Below are 27,253 nucleotides of genomic sequence, written 5' to 3' on the forward strand. Positions count from 1 at the left end.
CTTTCTTGTGGTTGTTTCAGCGCCTACAGAAATGTTCCAAATTGGTTAGGGATTGTGTTTTAAACTCCGTTACTTGCATTTGAGGTATATATTTTACTCATTTTCAGTCTCCTATGAAGCGGTCATATTTTTCCTTTTCCTCCCCATCACACCGAAAGTTTTGACGTCATACCCAAACCTGAATGTCCGAGTGAAACATACTTTCTCAATTATAATCTGCTTATTTTTAGTTGCAGCTAGGTTTTTAAGAAAACCTTTGTATATGCACCGATGTGATGACGCAAAATGCATCAAACATGCATTTCTATATTGTCACAGTGATTTGATGAGTAAAAAACGTGCCATCACCGTTATACAATGAGGAATGCTGTTCTCCTTTTCTTCTCTAAATCTACTCTCTGCTTCGATATCCATCTCAATAGGCGTGTGAAAGGAGGCCTTCGGACATCAACCCTATTTACACTGATGACCGTCTTATGAAATTTTTATTCCTTCCGAAAGAAAAGCTCTATTCTCTGAATAAGATTCCTTACTGGGCAATTCAAGGGATTCCAAGGGATAGTAAGTCTTCTTCCTTTTTTAAGATTTTTTTATTCCATATAAGGAAATGTCATTGCAGTGGTGTAGCCAGGAATTTCGTGCGGGGGGGTGTTTCCAATGCATGGAGGGTCCGGGGGAAAATGTTTGGGAAACCTGGTACTAAGCAGAGGATTTCAAACTAATTTTAACAGTTTTCATAATCGAAAAAACCTCATTTTTCATTGAAACCTTTTATTAATTCATGATTTTCAATACTTTGTTCCCTTTTATGATGAAGCAATGTAATCGTGTTTTTTTTATATTTCGGAGGGGGTCCAGACCCCCCGGACCGCCCCCTTGCTACGCCACTGTGCCATTGGTGTGCTTATATTGCCTTCAATCTCAGAGTATAAAAATAGAATGGAAACTTACTGTTATAGCTAAAGTTAAAAGTTAGCAAAGCAGGTTTTGCAACTTTTCTCTTGCGTGCGGTTAAAAATAATTCATAAATGTTAGAGCTTTTATTTGTAGCATTTAACAAGCTGAAAGGAGTCAGCAATGCTCGCGTTGGTTTTTTTATGACAAACCTATTTATCCCGTGAATATCTCATATTAAGCTGTGTTTAGTTAACTGAAATAAAATAAAAATTTTCGAGTATGAGGAGCTGCATAAATGATACTTAAATGACCAATTGAGTTTTCTTAGAGGAAAAGGATAGGTTTGCACAGTAGATAATGCCTAAATATTAAATATCCAAATTGGTCCTGATAAATGATCTCTAATTCAATTCTTATGCTTCAGGCAGCTCATTAATTTTAATGAAAGGAGAAAATTCCAAGCGCTGTAAGCTGTAAGTTTACAATGGAGTTAACACCAATGAGAAAATCGATGCGGCCCTAAAACTTTCCGTCTTTCTTGGCTTGCGAATCCTCAACTTTGGGCGTGTCTAAGTTAAAAGGTAATACAAGAATTTGCTTAATTCCTCCGCCGGCTAAAAGTTTTCAGCTGAGTGGGAAGAAAACAGAACCACGAGAGTTTCCGCATTAGCAAGTTCGACGGGATCCCCGAAGTTCTCAACCAAATATTTTGCTTGCAACGATAGGTGATGGGGTTTCTACTAGGTCCTCCAATTACAGTTTACTACGCCGACACACGAAATACATTCCCTACCCATATTTACTACTTCTACCTCGTTATGGAAGCATACGTCCTTGAACGCCGAGCGTGATCTCATTTTCGGGATCTCTTAGACGATACTTAGACGGTGTTAACGTATGGAAGTTTCCAGCGAATGCAAACTTCAAAGTTGCCACAGGGATTACATTGATGACTAATCGAAGTTTTGTGCTATTTTGATGAGACATAAATACTACTTATCATAGCAATTCAATTACAGCTACTTCGCCGGAGTCAACACAATATAATGTATAATATGTGCTTATTGTGCACATTATATTATAAAATGAAACTATAGATTATCCCATGTATTACACTCTGTCTTAGGATCCAAAACTTCAATTGACAAGAATTCATTTCCCTAAAATCTCACATACTTAGTATGGATAAATACTTTTCACTATTCTCGTGCGGGTACATATGTATGCAGAAAAAAAAATTGAGGCCATTTTAATATTCTAGACTTTAGGAAAATATCTGAGATGTGATGGGTTTCCTACGAGGCCTTCATATTATAGTTTACTACTTCAAGACATGAAATACACTCTACCCTATCCATATTTACAACATCTACCGAATACCCTCGCTATGGAAGCATACGCCTTGAACGCCGAGCGTGATCTCATTTTCTGGCTCTATTAGAAGGTGTATAACGTAGGGAAGTTTCCAGCGAATACAAACTTGCCGCATGCCGCATGGATAACATTGATGTCTAATCGAAGTTTTGCGTCGAATGGATTAGACATAAATTATTCTTATCTTAAAAACTCAATTGCAGGTACCTTGCCAGATTCAACGATATGATATATGTTCATATTGTGTAAGATATACAATTGTACTTTTGATTTTCCAAAGGAATGCGCTGTCTCAAGTTCCATAATTGAAATCAACATTAACTCCTTTCCCTAAAATCTTATATCGTACGAAAAATACTTCTTATTTAGGAAGGTTCGTATGTGTAAAGAAAATAAAGGAATAATAGGCCATTTGAAGATTTTGGGCAAAATAAAAAGTATCTGGAATTTCGCTCACTAGTTGTCCAAAAACTATGGTAAGTAAGTATCAATAATGAGTCCTTAGTAGTTTGTCCGAATTTATTTTCCTAGCCAAACGCGTTTTGCATGTCAACATAATGCTTTTCCATACCTGTAATTCCCTTCTAGAGTTACAACTTTTTTGAATAAATTGTTAATATTATCGATTTGGTAAGAAAGATGTCAAATCTTCGCTGAATTAAATATCCTCCACCTCTTTTAAAGAATTTTGAAGGCCTTCGCTAAATAACTGGTGGACTGAAATGTTTTATTGGAGTTTTTGTACCACATTTGATTGCGTGTTGCATCGAAACCTAGATAGTTTGAACAATTTTTGTAGGAATCAAAACTTTCCTGCTTTCCGAGCATAAGGCTAAGGATTGACAATATCGGACATAATACATATTACATAAAAGAAAAGATAGATACTTTTAAGTAATTCAAGGTACGTAGACTGGGTGTATTATTCTCGAGCTGCGTGAAACTGATCTTAGGATTCTTTAACAGAAATAATCAGGAAGCTCATAAAACTATGCATGCCTCTTACAAAATGTTACATTGTGAGGAATTACTCGAAAACTTTGTAAAGACGGTTTACTTTCTTAATCACGTACACGTGACCGTACTTTACTTATTCGAAATACTTTTCCTATCTAGAGACAGCTAAGGAGTAAACTCTGGATTTGTCGATCCAATTCCTCTATAGTGGGAGATCTTGTTCCTTCTCTCCCACGCAGTAGGTACCCTCATAAACCCCCCACACCATAGGATGTCATCTGTTTCCCACAATGTACTAAATTGCCAGAGAACGGTGACAGCCACCGGTCCGTGAGATGTGCGCGCTTCTTTGCTAATTAAGTTTCCTCCCAAGTCGACGGAAGTGGAATCGTGGGGCGGTCGGCTTCAAGTCACCGGCGAAGGGGAAGGGGTCTCGCCCTTGGACGGAGTGAGTTCGCTAAACTCTCGTCCTCTTGTGTTCTCGGGAGCGGAGGAATAGGTACGAAGGGGGAAGTAGAGTGGGTAAGCCAGACCCTCGAAGGAGATGGGTGAATCGGTCTGCGGACGTCATCAGAGGTCACCGAAGGTGGCGCCCGAGGATTTTCGCAATTAATCAGCTGCAACTGTCGTACATAACGGCGATAACTCTGGCTAAAATCTGCATGTATATATACTGCTCCGCTAAGCACTTTGATGGGCGAGTGGTTTGGAGTGTAGGTATCTCAGAAGATAATCCGTGTAAGGATTAATGTCATTAAATTAACGTCAATTAAAAACATAAATTAAAAACCTTGGACCCATGTATTGATAATTGTCACTTTCAATATGCTCAAAAGCAGATAACTCGAGAAAGAATAAATATATAAGTTATGGGAAATATAAGTTTAAAAAGCTCTAGCCCATATATTGAGTGCTAAAATGTCTTGTAGTCAGTTCTGATTATCAACTGCAAATAACAAAAGCTTCTTTCTTTTTGCTGCCATATAAAACATAAATTCAGTGCTGGTTACAAGCATGTAGTTTATCATAACAAATTTCGGGGTTCCCACCGGGTGTGCTGTAAAAACTGTACCTACTCTGTTTTTCCCCAAAAACAATAGAACATAATAAATGCTTTTATGAGTCATTATGATTTTTATAAGTCTTTTGCGCTACATGACATGGGAATACATCAAGATGAAAGATTCAATATTTACCTCACCTATTCTAATAATTAGCGGGTAGAGGATGTTGAAAACAGTGCTTGAGGGTCGAATGTTAGGTAAGCGTGGGAGAGGAAGGAAGAGAATAGGATTTATAGATAGAATGAAAGGGAGTGGACCTTATTGTGAATTGAAGAGGGAAGTAGGTGAAGGAAAGGAAGGCTATCAGATTGCTCCTTAAGTACTCCTTCTTTTCCTTTTTTTGCAAACAGATGTTGTCTTTCTCGCCCCCCTCCCCCCCATCAAGCCTATTGATGAGACTTTCTTTTTTTGCTGTAGAATACGTCATGTAATTCTTGTTCTTCCGCCCATAATTTACAGTATGCTGCGACGTTTTATAGACAATGGCATGGAAATGGAATGATTCTTCGGAATTCGCAGTATGGTCAAAATGGGCATAGTAAATAGTAGTCACTTCCAATTCCGTTGAGAGTAGTAGGGTCGAGTGCTGACTCCATCGCAACTCTCTCCGTAACCAGGAGTTTCCTTGGGGACACCGAGTAATCAAGAGTCATTGTTGCTTTGTACTATTAGGAAAACTTTGGTTTCCTCCTGAAATTGGAGTCTCTTCCACAAGCGAAGCCATTATGTAATTATTTTTATAATGTTTATGATCGACCGAGTAAGTAATGAGGAAGTGCTTAGAAGAGTGGGAGATAAGAGAAAAGATTCTCAAAACTATGAGGAGAAGATGGAGGTCCTGAATGAGTTGCATGTGACAGGTTTTCAAGGATGAAAGAAGAATAAACATGTCGCTATGAAAAGGCTTAAGGATAAGAGAGAGGAATGGAGAGCTCCCAAAACCACTCATAACATTATTGAATTATGATGATGTTCGTCATTATTTTTTTTGTCCACCGTTTTGCTCTTTCGTGTATGTGTAGTATAACGTAGATCACAAATAACCGTCTTTCAACGAAATTTATTTATTTTAATTCATTCAACGGAATAAATTTCCAAGCTAGCATCCCTCCATTTTTTTCAGGAAAACCCTCTTCGAATCTAAAAAAAACCTACACAACCCTACATGCACAATTTGCATTTTGGGTTGCCAAAGTTACCTCACTAATACATCTAGCATTTCAAAGTATAAGTGCTTGTAGTTAGACGTGAATTGTATATTTAAGCATAAGTTTTCAGCAAGTTTAACGCACGCCTTTCCATCTTGTATAATGTATTGACTATGGCTGAAAATTTAGATGCTTCCATTTTTATAGTGATTATCTACAGACTTATAAGTCTTCAATAAACAGTAGTGGTATAATTTCTCGTCCATCACCTCACTTTTTGGCTTTTCTATCATTCCAATCCTCATTTACATGTCTCTTCCTAGTGCACCATTCCACTAAAATTTGATTAACTTCTCACCTCTTCTATTTCAAGTATGACAATTAAAATAAGCAAAAAATGTCCTTTTCTGGATTAAATTTGCCTTTTGCGAAAAAGTTGTCCATTTAAATCTGACTGCCTCATTACTGAAATATTTAAAAGGCGAATACAATAAATAAATGCTGTTAGTCTGTCATCGATGTTCTATTCCTATTTCCATTATCATAAATATATATATTTGCATGCAGCGTTATTTGATGTATTCAAATACAGTAAGTTCTAATTAAGTGGAAGTGAAGAAGGTTTTTAAATTTTTAGCTGGTCGTTGTAACAAATACCATTGTTTTCTGTGAATCACGCGGTAGGTATTCGACACTCAAGTTTCAGCTCGCCCCTTCAATCCCATGCTTTCTGCAAGGAAATATTATACATTAGGTGATAGTAGCAATGGTTTATAATTTAATTGATCTTAGTTATCAACATTAATATTCGCAATCAGTATTGCTGCCACAACAATATGCAAATTTTGTTGGTTCACCTTTGAAAGGCTGATGGCAGCATTTAAAGTGAAGTTAAGTTTACTTATTTGTAAAGTACATTTCACCTTGCACAGTGACATTTTTTTAAACCCCTTCTAACCCAGAGCTGCTTCTAGGAGAAATTGAATTTGAAGACTTTTCATTTTTAAAATTTGAAAATTGTCTTCTCCATTATAATTATTGTGGTATTTCGCCATTTAACTTTACAGTACCAAAGAATACGTAGTTTAAAACTTTCCAGAATATAGCTGAAAATGTATACATTTTTGTTGTTACTTAGAAGCAACATTGGGTTATAATGGGTTGATCGATATTTTTTACAGATATTGTGAAAAAGTGTTTTACCCAAATCAAGTTTAGAACATAGAGTAGTTCCAAAAGCCAACCGTTTGTAATACATTCATTCTCATATATTCTTTTAATGCGACGCTGTTGTGGATGTAATGAATGGGCAACTCACGAGTGAGTTAACTTCCTCCTTGTGAAGAACGAGGAAAGAGTAAGAATTCTCAAGTGTTACGGCGATCCTCAAATGACGATATACGTTTTAATTCAGGAGCAAATTTCCGCGGAGCTTATTACTCATTCCAGATCTGTGGAGATCCTTTGCCATGAAAAGACAACGGGCACAATACGGTTTTCGAAAGTCAAAAAGCTCGAGGACTTATGTGGTCAGAGAGCCTTTATACGCCCGTACTTGAAATCCTCTTTTTCGTTAAGGGATCACGCGGGCCATTTGTGACATTCTAAAGCCAAGGGCTATTCATTGGCTTTCATTTCGGAGGAGGAAATATGCCTTTGATGGGGTGAAAAGAGGGAAAGGTTTTTGAGGTCTCTCGTAGGTGACCAATCAGGGGGCTCTAAAATGATTTCTTTTGGTTTTCCAAAACTAATTATGTGGCACTATCAAGGACAAGCGTAGTAAGCGAAGTAGAGTGGTCATAGAGCGAACGTCATAAGAAAATTTAAGTGCCGTTTAACTTTAAAATTTGGCTTCGGCTGCTATCTTGAAAATATCTTAGCATTGGAGGCCTGAATCCAATTATTTTTTAATAAACCAGATATTTGCTTGTAAAACATTGCCTATAAGTTTCCAATTGCATGCATTGTTTATGTGATATTAGAGTAGTTGATGGAAAAAAAGAAACATCCTTATGACAGCCTTCCTGCTTAGTTGATTAACTCTAACTTATGTTATAACTTCAGTCAATCACGAATTTTATTTATTTTAAACTCTTGCATTTAGTCAACGGCTTTAGGCGAGATGTTGTGGACCATGTTACAATGATAAATGAAAAATAAAAAACTTTGTGTATGTCCACAGTATTTGTTATCGCACGACTTCTTAGCGAATCACCTTCGCTATCATCAATATCGCTATCAGGCATTTGTACCTCATGATAGCGACGGTGATTCGCTGAAACTCGTCGTACGATAATAAATACTTAAGACATGCACAAAGTTTTTTTTTTTATTTGTCATTCATCAATCTTGCATTTTTTCACGCACAGTGGAGCCCCCTGAGCCAGGTAAATGGATTGAAAGATATTCTTAGTACATTCTTGCAAATCTTCAAACAGCTAATAAAAATGATTTTATCGAAAGCATTTTATTCAACATGACATTGGCCTTAACTAGTTTCCTGATGCTAATCATACTCTGATTAAAAGAGCTTTTTTCTACTCCTAAACTCACTTCCAGAAGTTCCGTAATTTTCATTTTGCAAATGAAAATTTGGCCATATTTTTTTTTGATGCAAGGAATTCGGAAAGTTCATCTGTAATTATATCAAATACTAAAAAATCTAAGATTCTAGCATCATCTAAGTTCAAAGGATGTGGCGTCTCCTGCTTGTTATTTCCCATTGATGGAAAATACTATCTCGGACTTTATAAAAACAAAAATGTTTTACAATTTTTTTAGAAATTGATTGCCTAATACTGATCAAAATATACTCTTATCCATTGCTTTTAAATATATTTTGTAGAAATAATTTTGCTATTATCGTTTTAAAAATTAATATCGCCTTGTTGTATAGGTCTGGGAATAAAGTGCGAAGTTGTTGGCCAATGTTTCGATAATTGTCTTATATCTTATTTTTAATTATTACACAATAATTTATTGAGAATCTCGGTAAAGTTTATTTTTATTTAAATATCCAAAATATTTTTACTATAAATTAATGTATCTCAATTATTCTTCTTAATTAAACACGATGTTGTTGTCTCTTTTAACTTATTTATTCAACTGCACTGGTAACTAGTCAACAACTTTTTCTTACCCTTACAATCCTTTGCTTATTTATAAACTTCAACACTTAATGCTATTGATTTAAATTAACATTTCGTTAAAACAATTACTCGAACTACATTTCGTTAGAATAATTACTATTAACTTCAACATAAATGGAAACTATGATATTCACTAGCTTAGTCAAACTTGGTCATGTTTTTACTATATTTTTACCATTGTGATTCATGGCCTTGATGGAGACATAAGAAATATATTGAAACGTCTGCAAACGTCTTCGGTATTCTTTTCCCAGACCTTTACTCCAAGACGAAGTTAATTATTATGTATTTGAATCCCTGAAAAAGAAATCGGTTGCTAATATAGTTCCTTTTATGAATTTTATTTGCGATAGAAAATACGATAAATTTTTATATCATTCATTAATGACTAGAATTACATATCGACGGCTAAGTTCTATCAATACGCATCTTAAAAATAGCAACTTTTCAGGAGACCAAAATAACGATTAATTTTTCTTAATTGTAGACTGAAATCAAAAACCAAAAGTTCATAAAACTGAAAAAAGAAGCATTCTTTTTGCAAACAAAGAGTTGTTTTTTGCTTGTATTTTATTTTTTTAGTGTGTTACACTTTGCTTAAGATACCTTTCTCAAACGGGTCAAATTTGATATACGTATCGTTAGAACTTAGCCATAAATATATGTGCGTTAATAAACCTAATTCAAATGAGATTTCACTATTTTTGCTTGGAATTCACTCCACCTCTTTCCAGAATCTCATCGCCCGAGCGCAAATACGTGAAGACATTAACGGGTCACGCGTGCAAATTCCCCATCCGCTCCGCCATTCGTTTGCATCGGATTCGGTTTGCCTTCGGTCGTCTAAATACCGAAATGCGCTTACCTCAATGGCGACGAGCGGGACACGTTGAACGGAGAGGGACAGGTATGGGGAATGGTGTGGCTATAGGTGCAAAGTCGGGTGCGGGAGCCTCAAAATAGCAATTCCTCGCGGCATTGACCGAGGGATCAAGTGGATTATGAGTCTGCCGCATCCCCTTGTCCTTTTAGCGAAGCTGGAGCATGACTCCTCATGAATACGGAATTGTGTTTTATTTGCGGTCGGAAATTTGGTAATGAACGGATCTCCCAACGGCAGTAGTCAGTGTGTATTTAACGACGACTTTTCCGTAGAATTGTTACAGGAATATTGCCAGGGATAGAATTAGTTTTGTTAACCTAACTAAGAGACCAAATGAGCATTCATGGTCTCATTTCATTGAAATCGTTTATGGCTACATAATGAATAATAATAGGGTTAAGCTACATAGGAAAGAGCTAGGATAGGATGATAAAAATGTAAATCATGAAATTTTTCTGATCTTACCTCATAGTTCAGGTTTTAATTGCAACGTTTCCCTACCCCTTCTGGTTATTACCATTCAGACGTGATCTTCAATCTCAAATCACCTCTAAGGAGGTGACCTGAAGGGGTCGTAAAACGTCAGAATAAAATCCCAAACCACGCGCTAAGAGTCAAAAAACTTCATTATTTTTATCTTTATCAACCTGGAAATACTCATTGAAGAAATAGAATAGAGTGTTCTAGTAAAAACGTTTCTTCATAGTTGCTGATATGGATATTTTGTTGATTTCATGAGAAGCCGCAAGCATGTAATTAAACCCAATAAAATTATTTTGATTTTGCTAAAGAGGCTACGATATATCTGTATTGCACCTTTATATGACTCTTTCTGTGTAACCCTGAAGATAAAATTCGCTAAATTCCTAATCATTGGCTAAGAATGATATTTCAATCTCGAAAACTGACGTCCTACTCTGGATATTTTATTGGAGATATAATAAAATTACAACACTTTAACGATGCATCAACGAATATCTGTAATTTTATAATAATTTTTATATGAAATCATGAAAACATTTTATTCCTACTGCGATTTTTTATAATATTGCCACAGTTTGTAATAGTACAGGAGCTGTTAAATTCTTCAGACTGAATGAAAATAGCCTGACGAAGAACCAAAACCTCGTTTAAAAAAACATTCGCAGAATCCAAAATCATTTTCAATATTTTGTAAAGATTTCCGGCGAACACCTAAGACTCATTATTGGATATCAATAATTGATTATAATAATTGTTTAACCCAAAATTTTTCATCCAAAATCAACCTTCCCGCATTGAATTATTTTCCAAGTATGAGCGATCTCTTACCGTCTTTGAGAAAAATCACATGTCTTATAGTCCGTGAAAATACATTATTGCTAATAAAGAAACCCATTTAAAATATTTTAATCATAATTAAAATCATGAAAACTTGAGATGATGCAAAAATATTGCATGAGCAGCAACCCTCACTTGTAAACTGGCAGTAAAATTTTTCGCTAATCCTTTCGTGGTCTTAAATTTCGGAGCTCACGTTGTTTTCCAATAGAGAGAGGAACACGCAGATCCGATCTGTGCTCATATTTCGGATCTCGAACGACGATGAAAACGTCGGGTGTTGTTCCACTTTTATTTTATGCATTCCAACTCGTTCATTTCACCATGCTTACTTCCAAACGTCCCTAATACAAGAAACATGAAAAAGTTATGGTGTGCCATCTTCCTGCGACAACGGTCCCACTGTATTATTTTTTTCAGGGGAATAATATTTATACATGTTTTTGGGCCGACGTGAGTGCTTTCGCTTTCTGATTGGACTGTGCTGAGGGGAGGAGAACGTTGGGAGCATGCACGGACAGAGACTGGTTAAGAGAATATGTACGATATAATCCCAAAAATGTGATCAGGCAAATAAAATACCACGCCTCCGAATACTTCTAAAAATAACAAATCCCATTTGTTTCTTGGCTAAATACTTTTCATGTTCTACTTTTTCCTTTTATGTTAAAAATATAGTCATTTTAATACAGTAAGCCTCTCTTTGTACAATGTAAATATCATGCATAAATTTCCCACATATAATGTTCCAGGGGTGTTGAACGTTCACCTTAATTTAAGCAAACTCAGCTACATTAAAGGAGATAAGTTTGCGGAGTCAAACGCAATGCACGACTTATGCGAATTACCCACAGAAAATCATTCACTTTTACTGGGATTCCATCCTGGATCCACCGATTTCTAGTCGAATGCTTTAGCCAGGTAAGCCGATCTCCTCTGTGGCAATTTGATCTCTGCTAAATCTATATGTGATTTTACGAATAATCGTCCATCTGAATACCAGACTACCAGGATACCAGAATAATACCAGACATTTACAGGATAAGAAAAAAGGTGTGCATTACAGATATTAGGCCGTTTAAACCTTTAAATTCTTGCATGATCTGCATCCAGACCGGTATGAGGCTCTAGGGATGGAAGTAGGTTAGTTCCAAAGGAACGTAGCTGAGAAATAATTTTCATATATAAAAATTCTATTACAGTAATTTACTAGATTCTATGTATAATTTTGTCAGTATTTTATTGTTTATGATTATTTATATGATAATAAATTAACATCTGATATTTTTATCGAATTGTTAAAAATGAATTTTTATTCCAATCTGCTCGGCTAAATATTTATAATATTTTATCTTTTCTGTCGAACCTAGAAACGGTGTCGTTCTAAAATTATTTGGTGTCATGGTCATCCTGTGATTTCACACAATTAACTGTCCATTATGTTCCGGATTTGAGCCTGCCAATTACGTATAATAATTTTGCCATTTTTATTTACAATCATCTTTGATTTATTATATATAAATAATTATTCTAATAGTTAATTTTATAGTGCTTTTATACGATAGAAACTTCTATAATCGTAAAGTTTTTATCATGTTTGAACAAAGTATTTCAAGGCGGAGATATTATGTTTTGAAGGAAGCTAACTCTTAAGTATATTGGTGCGCAGATTAATCCAGATGGAGAATATGAGATAGGTCCTTGAATGCTGAGTCTATATAATATTAATTTTGAACGCCTCGACGCCAATGATATTAGGACGCCAATATTGAGTCCATAAAATTTACTTAAAGCAGGATATCCAGCCAGTGACCAAAATTTAACGTACATCTGCATACGGCCATGCTTGGATTTCACATTAATTTCTCTTTTGCGGTTAAAAATATGATTTTATTATTCTGTAATAAATTTAGCAATATTTAAAATCCATTTCAATAAATACCCTGAGGGAGTTTTAATTTTAAAGCCAGATTTGTGTCTAGATAACTACCTGCTTTATTCCGACTCGTATACCCCTAATCAAACTTTCAACCGTATTTTTTAATCAAGTTTTACTTTAGTAAGGATGGTATATAAAACAACTTTGAAATGATATATTTATCTCTTGAGGGCTGCTCATAAAATTGAAATGTAGTTTGTGTGCTTTCTTCATCATACAAAATTTGCCGTCTTCTTCCACACATCACCTATGTCTACGTAATTGGCTGTTGAAATATAATTAAAACAAATGTCTGTTTTATTCGGTATCCATTCCTTAAAACAGTTGTGTACATGAAAATTACAAACTGGTGGTAATGTGAACATTTTCCATTGATTTTAGAATTCAGCGAATATCTAGGAGGAAACACTGTTTAGTACAAAGGGAATTCACCCTTTTTGGCATCCTCGCTTCAATCTTACGCCCTTTTCCGGGATAAATAGAGATGGAATGATAAAACAGTGAGAAAGGGAGAATACCTTTCCTTCTCATTTCAACCCCTATCTTACGTCATCCATCTAGAACACCCGGCCAAAAAACGACCCTTCCCTCAATGTACGGTAGGTGGTATTTTTTCAAACCCACTCCTTCCATGGATTGAGGAGGAAGTTGGTGTTCCTCTTTTCCTGACGAGGGATTAATTGGCGCTCAGGAAGTTGCTGATTTATTCCCGTATCCTTTGCAGCGGAGGTCATTGCTCCGGAATGCTTGGTCCCAGGATTTGGCTGGATAGAACGCTATCTTCAACGGCTGGTAAAGGGCATGTGACTCTGCGGGAAGTGGCTGGGATGACCCTAGCTAAGAGGAAGGCAGGTTTTCCGGAGGCCATGTCGCAGAGTGATCTGGTTGGGGATATTCCACGGTAGGTGGAGCATTTGATAAAAACGATTACTTTTTGTTTCTAACCTCAGAAATACTCCCATTCTTTTCACTCTACTTTCCCACCCGCGACTTTTGTAATAACCAACTACCACTCTAACCGAAATTTCATTTTTCTCATTCTCACATATCACTTTTATTACTAACATTCTACCGCCTTCAACACCGTTTTGTCTACTTACCCTTCCATGGACTACTCAATTCCCTTCGGATCATTCAAGAAGCAGCTTCGGAAAGCCATATTCTCCTGAATATTTGTCTTAACCTTTATATAGTTATTTTTATGCTATACATTTGTAAAAACCTCCTATTATAAATATTATATTAAATTTAAATGCCATATTAGCTGCTATTGAAAAAATTTATATAATTAATTATTCTGCGACTCCGTAGATTTTTGTCCATTCATGAGTTGCTGTTCATCTCCTTTAATGTGTTGTTAAATCTCTTTATTTGGGGGGAGCGTGGTGTCCCAATGGTTAGAGCATTCGATTACTAATCAGAGGATCCTGTGTTCATATCCCTGGTAAAGATCTCGCATATCCCCATAGAAGTGGCTCAGGGAATGGGACGAGGATAGGGTGGCCCAAAAAAATATATTTCTTAAATGTACCTGGTGTGAATTGATTTTTTGCTGTGTATCTTTGTCTGCATGTTACTCCGCAAGCTGCCTCCATAAGTGTGTGGCACGGACTGTTAATACACCAGCCGTTTACGAACAAAAAGGGTATCCTGTAACTAAATTGCACCTAACGTTTAATTAAGTCCTTTACTGTTCGGGGAAAAAAGGAACTCCCATGCCTATCAGCTCGGACAAATATCTCTCGGAATCTATTGTTTCTGTCGGACCTGGAAATATGATGGCGTTTCAAAACGATATTCTCCGTGAACTATCGACGGAAAATAAGCCACAGAAAAAACTGCATGATAGAACAACATATGAACGTGCCGAATCGCGTTTCAAAATTTGAAATGCGTTTAATCGGAAATTGTCAATTTCAAAAGGGTTACCCACATTTTTTCCCTTTTATTTTCTAGAAATTCATATTCGTCATCCCCAGGGAATACAATATTTAAATTTTTAACCAGAATATTGGTAAGAAGTGATGCGGAACGTCATTAAATTTCCTGGACGCGTGACATGATATTTACCGATTCCAGAATTGTATCATAAATATGTTACGTCTAAAAAAAATCCATGTCGATTATAAAAATACGTCCAAGATGCTACCAAGAGAAGCATAAAACAAATTTTATCTATGATCATCTTTTCCACAAACCGAAACACGGTTAACCACAATATTCACATGCTTGAGAATAATTTTCCTTTGAATCACAATTAGTTGACCTCTACCATCTACAATCATCATTTACATAAGTCATCCACAGTGTCTAATTAGTGTAAAGGGACTAATTAGAGAAGAACCTTCTAAGATAGTACACTTGGTAATATTGTTAAACTTCACGGTACGGTTAAACAAGCAGGTTGAATTTATCTTTCATAGTTTGGCGATTTTGTAGGGTCAAATATAATGTGAAGAAGCTAAATTTTCTGTTTATTTTCTTAATAAACTACACCAAACATTATACGCACTGAAGCTTAGTCCACCATGAGCTCTGCCATTTTTTATCCGAGGCAACCTTAGAAAAGGAATGAATGTGTGAGTGAACTCTCTTCATATGAACAATTACCCTTACTCTTCACTGTAATTTTGTACCCTGTGACAGAGGAGTTAGTTGTGGGATGGGATACGTTTTTCTTATCAAAACATAATGCAGTGATGACCTAGAAGAAGTATTGTGTATACTATATGAAAATCTTGCTATTACTACAAGGAGCAGAATACCTCAATTTACTGGAGATATCATACGTTTAACAATTTTATGACTTAGGTAAAAACCGCTACACGTCTCTAGAAAAGTAAATTACTGATATTATTGATTTTATGCTCATCCTGGGATTATCTTTTTATAAGCGGTATATCTCTTTTCTAAGCAAATCATATTTCTGAAATCACTCTGGAATCGATGAAAATCATTCCACGCCTCCAGGAAAGTCGATGATGCTCCACAATACCTCACATCAATATTCTGGTTACAATTTTAAACTTCGTCTTCCATGGGGACAACGAGAGTGAATTTCGGACAAAAAAAAATGACATAAAATTCGAGAAGTGACGGAGGACTCATCGCTTATTGCTTACCGCCATTTCATTCCTCTCTGATATATATATATATGTATATATATCCTTTTTATTCGAAGGAGGCAACGCGATATCTCTCCCCATTTTTGAATTGGCGAGAAAGATTTTCTCTGTTCGTCAGGCGGCGCGGGGTGGTGAGGAAATAGCCCAACGGAGTAAGGAGTCAGGCAAGGCGAGGAAAATCGATAAATAGAGTAGTGAGCAGCTGGCGCTCTAAGCTCGTTTCGACGACTTGTAAGGAGGCAACTCGGCTCCGCTCCTCCGTCACTCCTTGCTTGTCGCATCGAGCTGTTTGCTGCTGCTCCGGCTGTGCATCCTACTCTCATAGAGAGAGCGCCCGTATCAATGTAGTGAGAGACCTCCTCGTCATTCCGGGAGTACTCTGAGGAAAAAAAATAAAAAGTAAGGAAGGAGTAGTCTACATAGACGGTGTTTTTCGCGATTTGGGTCAGGGCCAGATCTCGTTCGCGTTAAAATCTTCATTTCTTCCGTCAGAAACATCTTACTCACGGAGCTTATCCGTCGTTAACAACTTCTAAGCCATCTTTGCCTCACCTGGCTACATTCCTTTCCCTTTTACCGGGATTTTCCGATTTGATTTGTGTAGATCAAAGCTTTGCTTGTAATGATAAGGTCATATAGAGTGTACAAGATCCAACTATTGAATTTTTAGACGTAAGAGGTAAATTTGGCAGAAAAAGGCGTTTATTATGGTTTATTATATTTCTTATTCTGAAAATTACATTTTTGAGCAAAAATTATTTTTTAATTTGTTCATTAAAATAGTCATCTGTTTAAGTAACGATTGCCTTGAACTTTTTACAACCATTCAATGCACTCCTTTTACTTTAAGTTCGATTTAATCCATTGTGTTTTTCTCCGGCCTGCCTCCCCCACAAAATTGGACTTTTGGAATGGACTCCAGGAATGAGTATCCTTTCAATTCATAATGTACCCTAACAATTTCAATTCTATTTAAAAATCCTGACATTTGAATTTATTCCTAAATACAAAAAAAGTCTAGCCTTGATAAGTAATAAATGGTTACTCATAGTATAGGTCCTGATGACTCTTCAAGAATGTTCTTAAACTCAGAGTTATTGAAGCATTGCGTCTGATATTCCGTAGGTCTTGTGAAATGACAGAATATTAAACTACTCCCTCCCCAAAGTTACGCATTGGTTAAATGATGGTCTTGTTGTAAGCACTTTAATTTTAAATGCATTAGAGTAAAGAACTAAAACTAGCATGGGAAAAACATCCCCGATATACAATATATGTAACGTACGAGAACGCGCGTTCCTTCTTTCTGACTGTGAACCGGTAGTTAATTTCTTAAAGCATAAGGTTATCACTAGTTAGTATTTATCAGAAAAATATGTCGGAGTAATTGTAGATATAGTATCGATGAAGTTAAAATATTGGACTCATTAAAATTAATGTAGGAAAGTGAATTGTCAAATAATGGACACTTCCATTACGTACTATTGTGTCATTCGGAAGTAAATAAACTTCGTTGGAAGGTCTACAGAAAATAATTTCGCATGGGGACCTGAAATTTTGTCCATCATCATCATTAGCCAACAATCCTAAGATTGGTTTGAGGCAGCTCTCCATTCCTCTCTCCAGGTTTCAGGTTTTTAAATTGTGGAACTTACCTTATATCAAGTTTTTATGATATTTATTCATTTTACTCAGTACTTGGAAGTTCCAAACTTTTAGCAATTTAACATTTTCTACCTTCTTATTTATGTATTTAGTGATACATGTTTTAAATCTTTTCTTTATTTATTTACTAATTTATCTTTACATTTATCCATTATCATGATATATATGGCCGTGGTTCCTGCCGAGTTGAACGGTGGTAAATTACTGGAGGATGCTTGAAAAATATCAGGTGGATGGAATACTTAACACCAACTGCCTCCTGACTTGACTTCAGACAGAATGAAATCATTGGCCTGCGTGCAAATCAATTTGAATAACGAACTAAATATCTAATGGAATACCTGAAATGAACTCTGTAAAAGAGCCCTGGCTCGGGGGAAGAGGGGGCCAGGTTAAAAAAAAACGAAAACTCAAGTCCTATCTGATACCCTTTTCATAGTGACTTATTTCATCTCCTTTACATCCTTTATAACTTGTCCGCTGTCACTCATTCGTGGCCGTCCCTTGCCCTTCTTTCCATCCACATGTTCTTCTACGTTTGTTTTCATCCGGCCATCGAGCCTCAAAATGTGGCCAACTAAGTTTTCCCGTCGCCTGCTTAAGGTTTTTTTTAGTAGACTTCTCTTTTCTACCACTCCTCTTAACACTTCCTCGTTACTTATGATCCATTTTATCTTCATTATTAATATAATAATAATATAATTCATCTTTTATTTAACTTAAAGAAAGTTATCATTGGCGTGACTTGGGTGCCTTACACAGAAATATTCTGGTTGTCCATAGGGGATTTTTATTTTGTTTTCGGTGAGTGAGATGATCGGTTGGTTTGCCACCGTCAAACATGCTTAAAAATAAAAACTGTCAAAAATGTATTAGTTTCCGTGACACAATTTAAAAAATTAGAATAACATTCATGTCGTCACGCATAAATGGGAGGCGGAATGATTACTTTCACACACCATATGAATTATATATATAACAAAATATCTATCAATGTCGTTTTTAATGCTTAAAGAGAGTATAATTTATGACTATGTGTACATATCCTTTGTAATTGGTGCGTGGCATTAGGTAAACCATATACTAACTGTAAAATTAAATTAAACAATCTACTAATATTTATTAAAGTGGAAGAACCTGGAAAAGTTTACAAGCTATTAATCCGTATGCTTGTAAACCAGATATTTTCGTCATAACTAGAGACATGGTTAATTTTTATCTAAAACTCTCTTTTTCACGCTTGACTGTCTCTTCATAGTCATTAAATCATCGATTACATATTGTATTTTCTCTTGGCCATGACACGGAAATATTGAAACCATTCGAGGTTGTACCGATTATGCCTGTAGAGAATACAAAAGTCATCCATATATTTTATTTATGTTTGAGTATTATACCCACACATTTATATTAGTTACTTATCTGGATACTTATAAACCGGGTATTCTTCGTCATAACTAAAGTCGTGTTTAAGTTTTATCAAAAACTCTCCTTTCCACTCACGACTGTCTCTTCGCAGTCATCAAATCATCGATTTAACAGTCACAGGATGTAAATTCCGCAAGAGTTGAAACGACGAAGTTGTACTATGTGCTCCCGATTTCGAGTGCCTGAGTGCGCTGCCGGGATTCACCTCTAATGCTCTACCATTGACGTTCGTGTTCATAAACCTTTACGCGCGTTGCCGTTAGCGAAGTTTCTTCTGTGGCCTGAATGCATTTCGGCACCCATACTCTTGCAACCCGTAAAGTACGTGACCAAACACTAACCTTGCTAAGTCTTTATAGCCATCATCCGCAGGAGGACGCGTAGCTTCATTAGCCAGCTTGTGCTATTTGGCAAAACTTACGATCTAAGAAGGTGCTCGAATAAAAATCATTCAGAACGGTGCCGTAATCCGTGAGGGAATGTAAACAGGAGCATAATTTATACATCCATCGAAGTGAATAGCTCGCAGCCATCAAGTATTCAAAAATTATAAACTGGAAACTCATGGATTTTGCAATTGCCCCATAGGTCATAACAACTGTAGGTTTATGATTCTAGCAGACTTCCTAGACCGCAATAATTCGTACGAGCATAGCATTTTGTTGTGATGGCTAGCGTAAAGGATATCCATTGCTTCAAAAATACCTTTCTTTAGTTTAGTGGTTCTAACTGAAAACTCTGCCAGCGTTTTATAGATAGTGACTACGGAGCGTGTTCTATTCAACTGAATGAAATCGTGCGTTTGTTCCTTATCACGGCTATTTTATTTTTCTTACACATTCTTGAAATACGTTGTTATATTCATATGCATTTTATTGCCTTTATGAGATTATATTGTACCTATATATTTTATAGATGGTTTGGACTAGTATCCTTGTTGAAGTATAAAATATCTGGGCAACGAAAGATAGATATCCAATCTCATGAATTGAAAAAAGGATTTTATTTAAAATTTTCTTCACATAAACTTATCACGAAACAAAATTTTTTCATTGGGCAAAAATATTTAACTCATTGATAGAAAAATGCCGCTCATGGTTCGTGTGAATTTATTTCCCGTAAGAAAAATACAAATAATCCAGAGCAGAGAAAGGTAGCATGTTGTCTCTCCCAAATATTTTGTCTTCATCTAATGGGATTTCCGATAAAATTTTCAGTAATGCATTTATAAACGAGGAAACCAACATTTTATAGAAACATAGATTTCATGATCATTTTCAATCTTGACTCCGACGTTTGACCAGCTATTTTTATAAATTTATGTGCCCTACATTTGATGCCAGATAATTACTTGGTCTTAGGAATGCATTTTGATGCGGTTCAATGTTCTCCTGTCATAAAACGTGCAGAGATATCCTTCCATGTTGATAGTTTACTCCACAGACCTCTACGCAATGTTCTAGGGGCCGTAATGAGATTTGCACTTAATTGAACGGCAGTCGAGCCACATATTCGTCATAATGCATGATTGAAGGGCGTGATTGGGTTGTGGTGTTCCCAAAAACAAATCACCGTGACCGAATCCGTATTTCTGTTGCTTAAAGCGTTTCCTGAACTGATAGTCCATCACCACATCACGCAGTTTCTTCCGGTCAAAATACTCCCCTCAATAATTGATTGTTGAAATAACATTCGCTGCTGAGTGTAATTTCTTTCCTTTTTCCAATAAAGGGAAGGTTTCATCGAGCTCATAGGATAGTATACATTAGTGAAGTAGCTGAAATTGCAGAGTCACTGATGTCAAATATCTGTACGAGTATTTGCCAGGGTAATATTTTGGGACTTAATTTGAGGCAATAACTGAAGCTAATACGTTATTGAAATTCAAAACTAAGAGCCAATTTTATAATGTCTTGTTAATTTTTTTCGGAGCGTACGTATATCAGGGTTATCGATGTCTTCTACTAAAGATTACCAGTTTGACTGAACGGTATTCTGCCCTATTTTTGTTATACTTTAACATTCAAATAATCTCAAGTCAAGTTTACAGCAGTTTCATGTTTCGGATAACGCTAATTATACTTTATTAAAACTTGCCCTAAAAGTATATTTAAAAAAAATAAACACATGTATATTATATATATACACCCGTAATTGAGTTGAAAAAATTGTGAGAATTTCTTCTTTCAACTCGAGCAGTCAACTATTAATAATGAAAGACACTTTGTTTCTTCCACAGGTTTATAACAATTTCTATTTTTATTACCGGTTTCGGCTATTACACCATTATCAAATACCTATTTAATAATAATTTTAAATTGTTTATAAATATTTAATACAAATAGGTATTTGATAATGGTGTAATAGCCGAAACTGGTAATAAAATAGAAATTTTCATAAACTTGTGGAAGAAACAAAGTGTCTTTCATTATTAATATGGAGCCCTTCCATCACGTTCGTCCTTCAAGTTTCGATTTAATTCAGTCAACTCTTTCAAGACGTGCACCTGAATTATTTTGTACACTCACATAGGCTAATGAATGGTGTACAAGCTAACATCTTTGCATGAATGACTCCATTTTTAGGTGTCTAAAATTTCCGATTTAGTTCGATCAATTTTATATGCCAATGTGGATGACAAATTTGGCACCTGATGTAACACCTAAACTGACAGATGCGGCTTTAACATATCACTGCCATAAGTTAACCATTCTATTATGCATTCCATTTGGAAATTTTGTGATTTCGGAACCACAATAATGCACTGTTTATTTATTTTACTTGTTAGTTTCTTGTGTTGATTCCATTAGTTTTTTAAGTCGTCCTGATCGCCAATAGCTGAAATTCATTTCGAAATGGAAAAAAGCCACAACAGGGTCCGAAAATGGAGTTTTCGGAAGTTTTTGAGTGACAGAGCTTATGAAATTTTCATTTTGTGCTGTTACTGTTAATATACGGTTCTCGGCACATTTCAGTCAGCGGTCATACATGCGTGAGCTCTCCCATTCCGAACTCATCGATGAAAAATTTTGCGCTCTGTATTTCCTGGCGCAGCGCTAAATTCCACGTGATGGGAACACGCATTTGCGGAACTGTAATTTTATTCCATAAAATGAACCGTGGAAAAAGACAATTTATTGAAACGTCTCTGATTTCTTTTATCTACGTTTTACGAGCGGTAAAACGGAAAGATTAGCTTTGCATTTAGCTGTTATCCATCGCTCATTTTTAAATATTTATTGTAGAAGATGATGAAGACTCATTTTATCATTTCTTGAGGATCTCATGAGCTGGCTTGAATGTGGTTAGTCACAATAGTGCAATCATACTGCCTTTGGCAAGAATCCACAACAAGAGTGGTGAAGTATTTGGAAAAAATTAATTTAAAAGGAAAGTAATGACACATGTAGTGTATTAGTTGGTGAATATGCATCTAAGAGAAACCGGATGTCAATCTGATAATGAAGGAGATTTTCACGAAATTACGTGCTACAAATATTCGAAAATGTCTGTTTTTTCTCAATGAATGTACAAACTAGGAATGCTCTAACTGGAATATTTGTTAATTTTAGTGGAAGGTTGAGGCATGTACTTTTGTTTCTGATTTATACCTCAAAATTGAAGTTATTTTACAGAGAGAGTGTTTTTACTTTCATTTTTTTTCTTATCAATAATTGAAAAAGGGGAATTGATCCAACGCTTCTCTTGATTGCCATATGTGTTCATTTTGCTCAATTTCCAAATAAAATTAATGAACTTGATTTTCTGAGCTTCCTCTTTATGAGAGTGATTTGTGTAAGTGATATCTTCGTATCATAGTCAAAATTTAATGGCCAAGGCTAACGCTATTTCGTGGAAAATAACTAACTTTGTAGAATGACTATTGTTGGGAATAAATTTCGTTTGTGTTGCTAAATCATGTTGTCTGAAATACAAAAACATGTTATTATATTAATAATTGTTGTTAGAGATATAAAGATCAACATTCTAATGAAGTTATACTATTTTAGGCGTATAAAACCGCAATTATGTACCATGTGATAACAGTCAGGAATTGCATCACAAGGGAAGAACATATTCCATACGTCCATCCACCTTAGATGAAGAAAATATTCCTTCTTACGTTTTTAATAGCAATATATAATGTAGAATTTATAAAATTCCCCGCTTGTTCAAGGTAACTTACTTGCAAAAAAAAGTTATGAAATTGGTCCAATAGAATTTGGGAATCTGACAACATACAATAAGCTTCTGTTATAAAAGGTGTTGTGAATAAAATAATAAACATATATATTATTGGCGTTGACTGATTGAGTAAAAATAAATTATTTTAACTACTTATAATTATATTATAATTGTCTCTTTAAATTTGAATTCTTATGATGATTATATCATTTATCCTTTAATTCCATTTTCATCACTACCTCTAGTCATCAATCCTAGGATACGTAGGATGAAGTCCTCCACTTCTTTTAATTCCTATTTTCCTTTCGAATACTTTTTTCTATTTCGAATTTCGAATAAATTTTCTCTATTTCATTTTCTTAGCTATTCTGGTATTTTTGTTCACTTTCTTTACTATACTTTTCTGTATTTTCAACCAACAGATCTCTTTTCTTGCTCCTCGTGGCATTGCACCTTGCCTTTCGTTCCTTGAAGTGGAACATTTTCCCCAACGGTCGCTTCCCATTTATTCAATTATGAGGTTGTTTTTCACGTCCTTGAGGTTAATCTTCTGCTTTTCCACCGCGCAAAAATTTCCTTCCTTATTCTGTGAAAACGCGTTTCCGTTTTCTTTTTATTTTTTCCAATTTGCTAACATTTCCTTCCTTATTCTGTTACGGAGAGTTTTCAATTTTTTGATTTTGCTCTATCGTAATTAATTTTCATTCAATTAGATCTGTGACTTTATTCGTGAATACAATGCTTTTTTTCTAGGAAAGCATTCTTCGTTTCTTCTTCCGAGAACTTTTTTGCGGTCCACCTTATTTCGACCTCTAATATTTATCAGGTAACATCCACAGATTTTTTAGTCCTTACGTATCTTAATTTTTTTAAATTAGGATACTTCCTATTATCCAACGATAAACAAAGGAAAACGTTATTAATAATATCGTTTTCCTTTGTTTTTACTTGCCATGTTTACTTTTCCCTAAATTTAGTATTCGTCAAGCGTACTATGGGACGATTTTTGTACTCGTCCGAACACATCTTGAATATTTATCGAGCGTATGGGATGTGGTGCAGAAAGACATAATCTATGGACTGAATAAAATACTAAGGAAACCCACGTGATTCATCAAAACTGCTACTGGTGGACAGACAGCGTTACCCAGATGTTAAGAGAATCAGGCTGGGAGCACTAGAGACTCGGAGGCTGCGCGTTAGGCTTAGATTTCTTGAGCAATTGAGAATAGGTATCTTTAGAAGCGAAACGGAGAACATCATCTTAGAGCCCCACTATATTTCCAGGTCCGACAGAAGCGATAAAGTAAGGGAGATGTAATGCCGAACGAATAGGTATGGGAATTCGTTTTTTCCCCGAACTATAAAAGGACTTAAATGATAGTGGTAATTTTGTTACAGTATTTGCTTTTTATATGTACACGGCTGGCTTCCTAGCACTCCCTGCCACACGTCATTTTAGGCGGCTTGCGGGATATTGTGCGCATGTAAATGTATATGCGTTATTCGTAGTATTTTTAGTTTCTAGAATGTGAGATGAGTTTTAAATATCGCAGATATAATCTCTTTCGACAGCGAATGGCGGTCGATCACGGGGTAGATTATCGCCAGCTTCCTAAATCACTGCTTCGAAAAATTATATTCTGAAAGGAATATTTTAAATCCTTCTGATATTTTATATGCGAATTTTCTCAGTTTGTAGTTTTAGAAGAGTATGTCGGCTGAAAATAACTTGTGCTCCGTGCAAAATCCTAGTGTCTATCATCCTCTTTCATATCCGTTTCCCGATCAATATTATTCCGTTAGTCTGGAACGTTGGCCTTCTCCCAAAACCTGCCATCCAATAACCTAAAAATTATCAGTTTTTAGAAACAGTCCCTAACCCGCCAGACGACTTTCGTGATAATTTTTTGTTCGTCTTCCACCTTAACTTCGTAGTAGGTACGTCGTAGGGACGTAAACCTGCGTCACAATTCTCATTCGGGTACTTGATGCATGGTAACTATCGAGCTGCAGTAATTTCTTCTCAATTTATTTTTGTCTCCAAAATCAGCGTGAATTTAAAAAAAAATTATGTTAATAGCTCGGGCGGCAATAGTTAATATTATCCTATTTTAAATACATTTCTGATCTAAGAACCTGATACTACTATCGGCACAAAAAAGGTAACACGTTGAATTTTAAGCATTTTTATAAAATCCTGCCAAAGCTACTCAGGGTCGTGTCATACATCATTTTAATTATTGTTTGTTCGACTACACAAATACATAATTACAAATTGTTTGAACTCAAACGTCGAAAGAGTGAAGAGGAACACGCGAAAAAATTATGAGAACGGCGAAATGGCAGTCTTCTTCATCTCGTCACTGGAAAAATACTTTAATGGTGCATTTCAAAGTATTTCTATAGAGAGAACGACATCTTCGCATTACAAATAGCCATTTGAAATTAAATTTACCCATTATTTGATTTTTTCATTCAGGATTTTATACAAAAGCTAAGAGTTCAGCGTTCCGCCTTTTTTGCGACGAAAGTAGTTCGCAACTTTCCAGCATAGGGCAAATTTAATCGCTAAAAAGTCATTTTTCGGCCCACCCTAATGCTGATGTTTCTCACTTGGGTGACCGGTGATTAGCCATGAAGGTAAAAATAAGTCGTTTTTTGGGAATAAGTTGATTTTTGTTACATTTTCTATTTCATTATATTCAATGATATCTTAACGACAACGGTAATGCATCCTACAAAGCATAGATAAATCGAGGAACCTCGTATGAATATTCACTTTAAGTCTATGGACTTTCTTATCCTCTTGGGCGCATATTGAATGACTTTCAACTTTAATAAATAAATAAATCAGTAAAATGAAACGGCACGAAGATTATCTGATCGTGTACTGAATGATAACCTGTATTCATTGTAGAAGAATAGACTCAGAACTGGGGCTGAGAAAAATTAATGCATTATTGGTTGGGTTTAAGGCGTTTAATCTTAGTATTCATAATTATGAATCTTATTGCACCAATCTAGGGGGTCAGTATTTTCCGGCTATGACGTAGGAAAAAAAATTTGCAAGTGATACTTCTTATTCTTCAATGCTGACCTTTCCCCAAAGCCTGCCATCCAAATACCTGAAATAATATATTTTTAGGAACTGCTCTAAACCGCTAGACGACTCTCGTGTTAAATTTGTATGCAATCCTGCCTGTACCTCAAAAGAATCAGCAAATCGTGGGTGTATCCTCGTTTTTTGCCTTTTCCTTAACCCATCCGTCCTGATGTCCTCAAACCCTTTCTTTTATATTCCATTGGTCATTTTTATTCCTTTCTATGCCCGACCGACAAAAAACACCGATTTTTTAGGGTACCGCCGCGGCTCTGCATTAAACCATCCATACCACACGGTGTGCCTCAAATAATGCCCACTTTCGTGAAACGTCGTTAGCATGGCGGTGTGGGGAATATATTCTGTTTTCTTTCTTTTTTGAGGGGATTTTGTAGTTGGGAACGTTTGGGATGAAGGAGTGAAACAAATAATGCACTAAAAAAAAAGAGGAACGAAACAGCAAATTGATCTCCCCACGCTTCATGGAGTTACGCGGAAGTTTAATCCACAGAACCGCCACACTCCTCCGCACCCTTCCTGATATACCTTCTCCATCATTCCCGAATCATAAACATGTGTAATCTATACATATATACGATATAGCATGTACTATTATTTAGAAATTTACGCACTTTCACGCTATCAGCGAATAATTATGCTAAGGAAACGGTGCAATTGGGTTTTACTAAGAGAAGAAGATGTATAATAAAGTTCCTACTTTTTTTGTGCTTATTTTCTGGCAAAAATATACACATTTATTTATCTCAATTACCCCCGGAAACAGCATAGTGAGGCCTTTACATCGGGAGTTTTGACAATCAGCAACAGACGATCACACACAACCGTGTCTTGGAAGGGGAAACCTACCCAGGCTCGACTCAACTCGACCCACGACCTTCGGTGAGGTAGGCGAGGACTTATCCCCGCCACCATGACGGCCAAAACATAGGAACACAATACAGGTCGGAGATTTTGGTGCCAATAGGAACATTAATGACGTCAATTACTGAATAATA

Source organism: Ischnura elegans, chromosome 6 (genome assembly GCF_921293095.1).
Source record: "Ischnura elegans chromosome 6, ioIscEleg1.1, whole genome shotgun sequence".
NCBI lineage: Eukaryota > Metazoa > Arthropoda > Insecta > Odonata > Coenagrionidae > Ischnura > Ischnura elegans.